Source organism: Caloenas nicobarica, chromosome 3, assembly GCF_036013445.1.
Source record: "Caloenas nicobarica isolate bCalNic1 chromosome 3, bCalNic1.hap1, whole genome shotgun sequence".
NCBI classification, from domain to species: Eukaryota; Metazoa; Chordata; class Aves; order Columbiformes; family Columbidae; genus Caloenas; species Caloenas nicobarica.
This window is the reverse complement of record NC_088247.1, coordinates 74,459,638-74,465,811: the sequence shown is the minus strand read 5'-3', so window position 1 is coordinate 74,465,811 and position 6,174 is coordinate 74,459,638.

The window sequence follows — 6,174 nt, the reverse complement described above, 5'->3', positions numbered from 1 at the left end:
TTATTATTTTCTTATTCTCGCTACCTCAATTTTGTCTTAAACTGAAAATTAAATTTGTCTCCACAGGTGAATAGCGTGTTAATCAATTTGTGTGCTGTTACTTGAAGTGGGGACTTTGTTCTGGAGGACTAGTACAGTTTTCCCAAGACATAAACTGCATAAGCAATATACTGAAACATGGATGAGAAATACCAGTTCCTGAAAAATCCTTGCAGGTCACTTAGGGAGGGAAGGGAAGAATCATGAAGGTAGTACTAAGGCTTATCATCTATTAATGGATAATATCATAGCAAGTATTTATGTTTTACCCCAGGGTAAACTCTTCAGCCTTTGTTGGGTGTTTCTTGAGGGCTGACTCATCCTGCAGACAGCTTTCAGCAGCCTGGCTTGTTGCAGGAACAGCCCGCACGGTGTGGGACATGCGTTTTGATGGCACAGCTGTGGTTTGGCCACAGCACTTCATTATCTCATTGTGGGGAGGTGCTGGTATGTTGTACCAGGTGGTTATTCTGTCTGAATAATCTTGCACTGAGCCTTTGGAGGGTTCACAGACACCTGAGCACTGCAAAGTAGGTAAGAGCTGAACTACCCTAGTAGAGGAGGCAAGGGGCATTCCCTGTGCTGGGAAGTGTGGTGTTTCAGTATTGCTTGTATATTTGCAGCGTTATTTGTGTTTTAGGTACTTGGTAGGTTGCAATGTAAAGCGGCAAGCTGAGTTCTGCCCTTGTGACCACATAAAATGGACCTTCAGTTGGTGTTCATGGTTGTTGTCTTTTGTGGTAGTGGGTCCCTTGAGGGGGTGGCTCTCCTGTTCAGAGGCTCCAGGGTGATAACATTTGTGTCCTAGAAAATGACCCTGGGCTGGCTTCACTGGCAAAGCCTCTGCCAACTTGATCCTCTGTGCACACGTGACCTGGCAGATGCAGCAGATGTACCCGCGAAAGGGTATCGGCATGTCCCAAAGGTGCTATTTCACCGATACAAAGCCTACATGGTTTCTGATTCTGCTTTTATACCTTAGTCAAAACAGTGCTGTCTAAAATGGCGTGTACATGTGCCTTGAACTCCATTTGCATATTCCATTCGTACTACAGATGCTGGATCACCAGCATGCAATAATTATCTTCCTTGTCCCTTTTTTACCTGCCACTTACTTTGCAGGACTTTGTAGTTTACTGTCCTTCTACTCTCATTAGCATGGTTTTTCTGTAGGTGGCTCATCTGTTGCTCACCGCTTCCACAGGCTCTGCTTTGATTAACACTTCAGCAAAGCCATTCTGTCTCTCCGTTCATGCTCCAGCAAAGCCCACCCATCATGCCTGAAGTATTTTTCTGGCATTACCAGACCAGTCAAACCCCACATCCAAGAATTTGGAGGCTTGCCCCCAAAAACTAAGGCAGAGTGCAAGTGGATATTTTCCTCAATGTTACAGGCCACTTGAGAATATCTCATGCTTACTCTGAAAGCATTTTGGGTGCAGCCTGTGGGCTTCAGGATTATCTGATTTTTTTCAGGGTTTTTTTGTGATATTCTTACAGTTCTTTGCAGTATTGTATGCAACACATAGCAGGGTGGAAAAATGTGTGAACCTGAGTGTTTCTTTCATTGATTAGGAGTGTTTTAAACGTGATTACATGGTTGTCAAAAGATCTGGAGTAATCTTTGGTTTTTAGGTAGAAATTCTTGATTCCATAATATTCTTACATTAGTCTATTAGGAAAATGAAACTTAAGTTCAAAATATCTACATGGATTATTATGGCAAATAAAAAAGGAAAACAACTCAGTAAATTATGTTAGTTTGAAGTACAGATTCTTCCAAACATTTATAATCTCCTCATAGGCATCAACTAATCTTTATTTTTAAGCCTATGTGCATCATACATAACTTTTTGAAAAATAAGTATTTCTTTTGTTTGGAAATTTTAGGTGAATTGTTGTAACATCAAATACAACTAATCAACCTGAGGACTCTGAAGGAAAAAAAAAAATAGTAGTAAACCAAAACTGATGTGTGATGATGCTCACTCTTTAAAATAATGGAGACGTCAACAGAGCGTTTGGTGCCAGAAGTGCAAGTATTTGTCTGTGCATCTGTTCTGAGCCTTCTGAGCAATCATTCTGGCCTCAGCTCAGGACGGGACAGTATTCCTGCTCTGGGCAGTGGTACCTATAGACCTGACATTCAGCGTGCATTCCAAATCCTGCATAAATAGATCCTGCCTCTTTATGTGGCACATTCCTAATTCAGACTTTGATCATTATTTTTCCTGCTGTTTTTGGTCTGGCCACATTCTTAATAATGATATTATAGATATAATATCAGAAATATAAACCTAACAATGGAGGTTATTTGTATTGAAGCTGTGAATGTCCATTTTCAGCTTCCTGTTCTAATAATTTCATGTCTTTCATTTCAAGACCATGAAAACCAGCAGTTTCTCTCACCTTTCTTATGCTTTGGCTTTCCCTCTTAGTTTGCAGGATGTCTGTTGCTGTTTATATCTCCAGATAAGCCTAGTCCTGACAGGGGCAATTGAAAAATCAAAGGAATGATGGTCAATGTAGGGCAAGATAGACAAAGCACATGAGCTCTCATAGGCAAACCTTACGGTGGTCAGTAAAGCATGCTTAACTTGTATGGGGCATGGTAAGACAAATGAATAGATTGAAAAGATGGGATTTAGTTTTCTGTTTGAATGTTAGATTGAAACTCCTTTGAAAAATAAAATTAAGTAAAACCAGAGAAAGAAGGTCTCCAAACAGAAGGTGCTTTAATTTGTAAATAATGAAGAACGCTTTCTTCCTCTTCTCTTGATCAGGTTTTAAAATCTAGACACTACATGAAATACCTTTTTATACCCTGATGATATCTATCTTCTAAAATATGGACTGTTTTCACAGAAAAAATAACAGTTGTGTTTTCATTTATCCACTAGTCTGATGAGAGAAAAATGCACTTTCATAATGCAAGTGAACGCAAGCTTATTGTTGTGAACCTAAGTAGCCCCAGATCAAATAAGGTAAGGTTTTGTAACCTGGAGTTTAATATTTTCTTTTTTTTTTTTTTCCTTTGTTCATTCTTTCTTTGCTTGCTTACTTCTGTCCTGGGAAGAACAACATAGTTACCAGTATTGCTACCAGGCCCTTTAACATTCTTCTTGTGGGATGCTAAAGTTTGTCTTCGCTGGTGAAAAATGTGTGGCTTTGTGCCAGAGCAGTTAGCAAACTTGGGTTGTCCTGAGGATCTGTGAGGTGAATTTGCCAAGGTTAGCTCCCTTGCTGACTTCAGCAAGTTCGCCTCAGAGTAAATCAGTGTCGCATCTTCCCAGAGGTGATGCTTTGCTCTTACCTTGGGGTGGGCTGTGTATGTTGTTGATACCGAGAGAGATGGCCTGTGCTGCAAACGAGCCCTGAGCGGGCTGATGAAGGAAGGTGATCATCCGCTGGCTTGGGTGTCAGGCCTGGTCAGGATCCAGGTTGAGGCTAGTGGTGGTAAGATACATCTCTGTGGTCCAGATGAGCTTTCACAAATTTCCCTAATGGTGGAATTGCTGCTGCCGCTCTGATAGTGGGGTCCCTGACAGCACAGATCAAAACTATCTTGTGTTTACCCAGAAATACTATGATTTCAGCTTTGATTGCAGCGTTTGTATCTCTTAGAGAAAATGTGCATTTTCTAATAGTTCAAACACCTAGGACCCGTCTTCACGAAGCATTCAGACGTTGGTCCAGTGGATTCAGTTAGGTCAGGCTAAATGAGCCAAACGTTGTTACTCCCATGTGCTTTTTACAGCTGCCGTGTGTCAGAATTTTAACTGAGCCCATCAAGGTTGACATGAATGGTTACCAAGTCATTGTGAGAAACCTGGCTTGACTTTGCAGGTGTAGGTTGGTTTCATGAGGTTAAAGATGCTGTTAGGCAGAGGTTAGTAAAGACTGTATCAGTTTCAAAAGATACTGCTTGAACCAGGAAGACTAGATGGTTTGGGAGCATTGTCTGAATGATACCCACAGTGACAGAGGACCTCTGCTCAAGCGCTGCAGGACACGTGCTCTCCACATCTCGCTGCCTCCAGCAAGAATGCAAGTGGTAGTGCGGTTGTATGTACTTTGTATGTTACACCAGCATGTATATGCATCTACTTGCAACCTGTATTGTTGATTGAACTCTGTTTTTCAGCTAGCCTGTTTTCTGAAGCTTTAGATGTTCTTCCCTTGAGCCTGCACCCTGGCTTGATAGGTATGTAACTAGGAAATAATAGTAGATTTGCAGGAGGTACCCTAGTTACTTGACTTGTTGCTATTCTTTCAACACAACTGTAACCAGTCACACAAGCATCACAGCAGAACCTTCAAGACACTGTAACCATCCCCTAGAGTTGTTCTCCTCACTCTGCAAGAGAATATGATGCCTGAAACTGGGGACCTTCATACACGTCTTCTGAAAGCTGGACTTCCAGCGAGAGGAAGGTGAGAGGCTTCTCACCATCACCATGGTCATGTGAGCAAGTGAGCTTTGAAACAGAACAACTTTGTGTAAACTGTTGTGCCGTGACGGCCGCAGTATGTACATGAGGAACAGCATCTCTGGAGCAGCGCTGGTGCCTCATTTCAGAGTACGCTTCATTACTTTTATGGGAATCATTTGAAGCCATTTACATGGACACAAGGGCATTTTGAATCACTTGCAATGTAGTCATGGGACACCTTTGGGTGGCACTTTGCTTCTGCTCTTCTTGTGCTCTGGAGATGGCAGGCTGGGGTGAACAGACGAAACTTGCCCTTTAGAAATGGCGGGGAAGGGGAGGGGAATCCCTCATTAGCCAACATTCAAGTTAATAAACTGCTTTGTAATTTCAGAACTATGCTCGTGTATTGGATTTTGCATTAAAAATGGAAAGGCTGCCAGACTTTCTTCAAGCTGACAAATAAGAGTAACTGATGATGGACAATTGTCCTTTTTGGTTTTTTGGCTGCTGGAATCAAACGGACTAACTATTGTCAGTACAGCCTTGGGATGATAAAAACAAGTTTAAAGCTGAGAACCTTCCCAGGATAGGAGGAGGTGTTTGACACAGTTTTACTAGTGTTGGGGCATATATGTGCTGGCCAATTGACCACACTGGAAATATGAATGTATATTAAAAAAAAAAAGTTGTAAAGTGCTTAAATCATACAGATTTATTTTTAAACAACACAAAAATCCTTGTTATTGTTTTTAAGTTGCATTAAACCAACACTTAGTAAAAGGAAGATGTTTGTGTGTCAACAGGTTAAGAAAAGTCAGTACTTTCCAGGATTTTTATTTCAAGTTCAAATGGAAATCACTTGTGTGTTTTTTTTTCTTTTTTCCTATTTTTCTTTTTTTTTTTCCTTTCCTTTTTTCTTCTCTCTTTCTCTCTTTGTCCCCTGTGATTTGTAAGCAAAAGACATTTTTTTTTTAGTGGCTGATTATGAAAGTAAAGTTGTTCTAATCCATTTTTGTTGTTCAAGAAATATGAAAATAAAGTTGAAATGGTGAAAAATAAAGTTGTTTTGGGGGAGATGATGTATAGAATACTTGTTTGAATGTGTGGTTAAATTAATTCTTAAGATGCTCCTACATGTAATTTCTGGATTTTTTTTTTATGGTAACTGTAAACTAGGATATATACATGGTTGAGATTAGTCTTACCTACTCTTTTTTTTTCCCTTTGTATTTCTCGTATAAGTTTTGCAGGTGTCATTTAAATAAAACTTAAAGATTTAACTTCAAAATATCTTTGAAGTTTACAAATAAATAAGATCTCTCTCAAAGATTTCCATGAGATGTAGCAAGCTATTGAAATACATGCTGCCAATTTCTGTGCTACATGACTTTGATACCAGGTTTGTTTTCATGTCCTAGTAATTTAAGCAGGTTTGCAACTGAGTGGCCTTATTTTGCATATAAGATTACCAGTAAAGAGTAAAAGCTGCTCCTAGTTACTCAAAAAGGCTTAGCTTCTATTTTGATCTTTTGAAGGTTACTTTGAGAAACACTGATGAAAATAATAGTCTAACTTTGCAAGACATTTTTGTCTAAACTTTTAATTAAAAATACTCTGATTCTCTCCTTGTGCGAGAGAGAAATAAATCTTCTGCTTAAGAGGGCTAATATATCTGGTGCCACATATCAGGTTGTCTCTACAG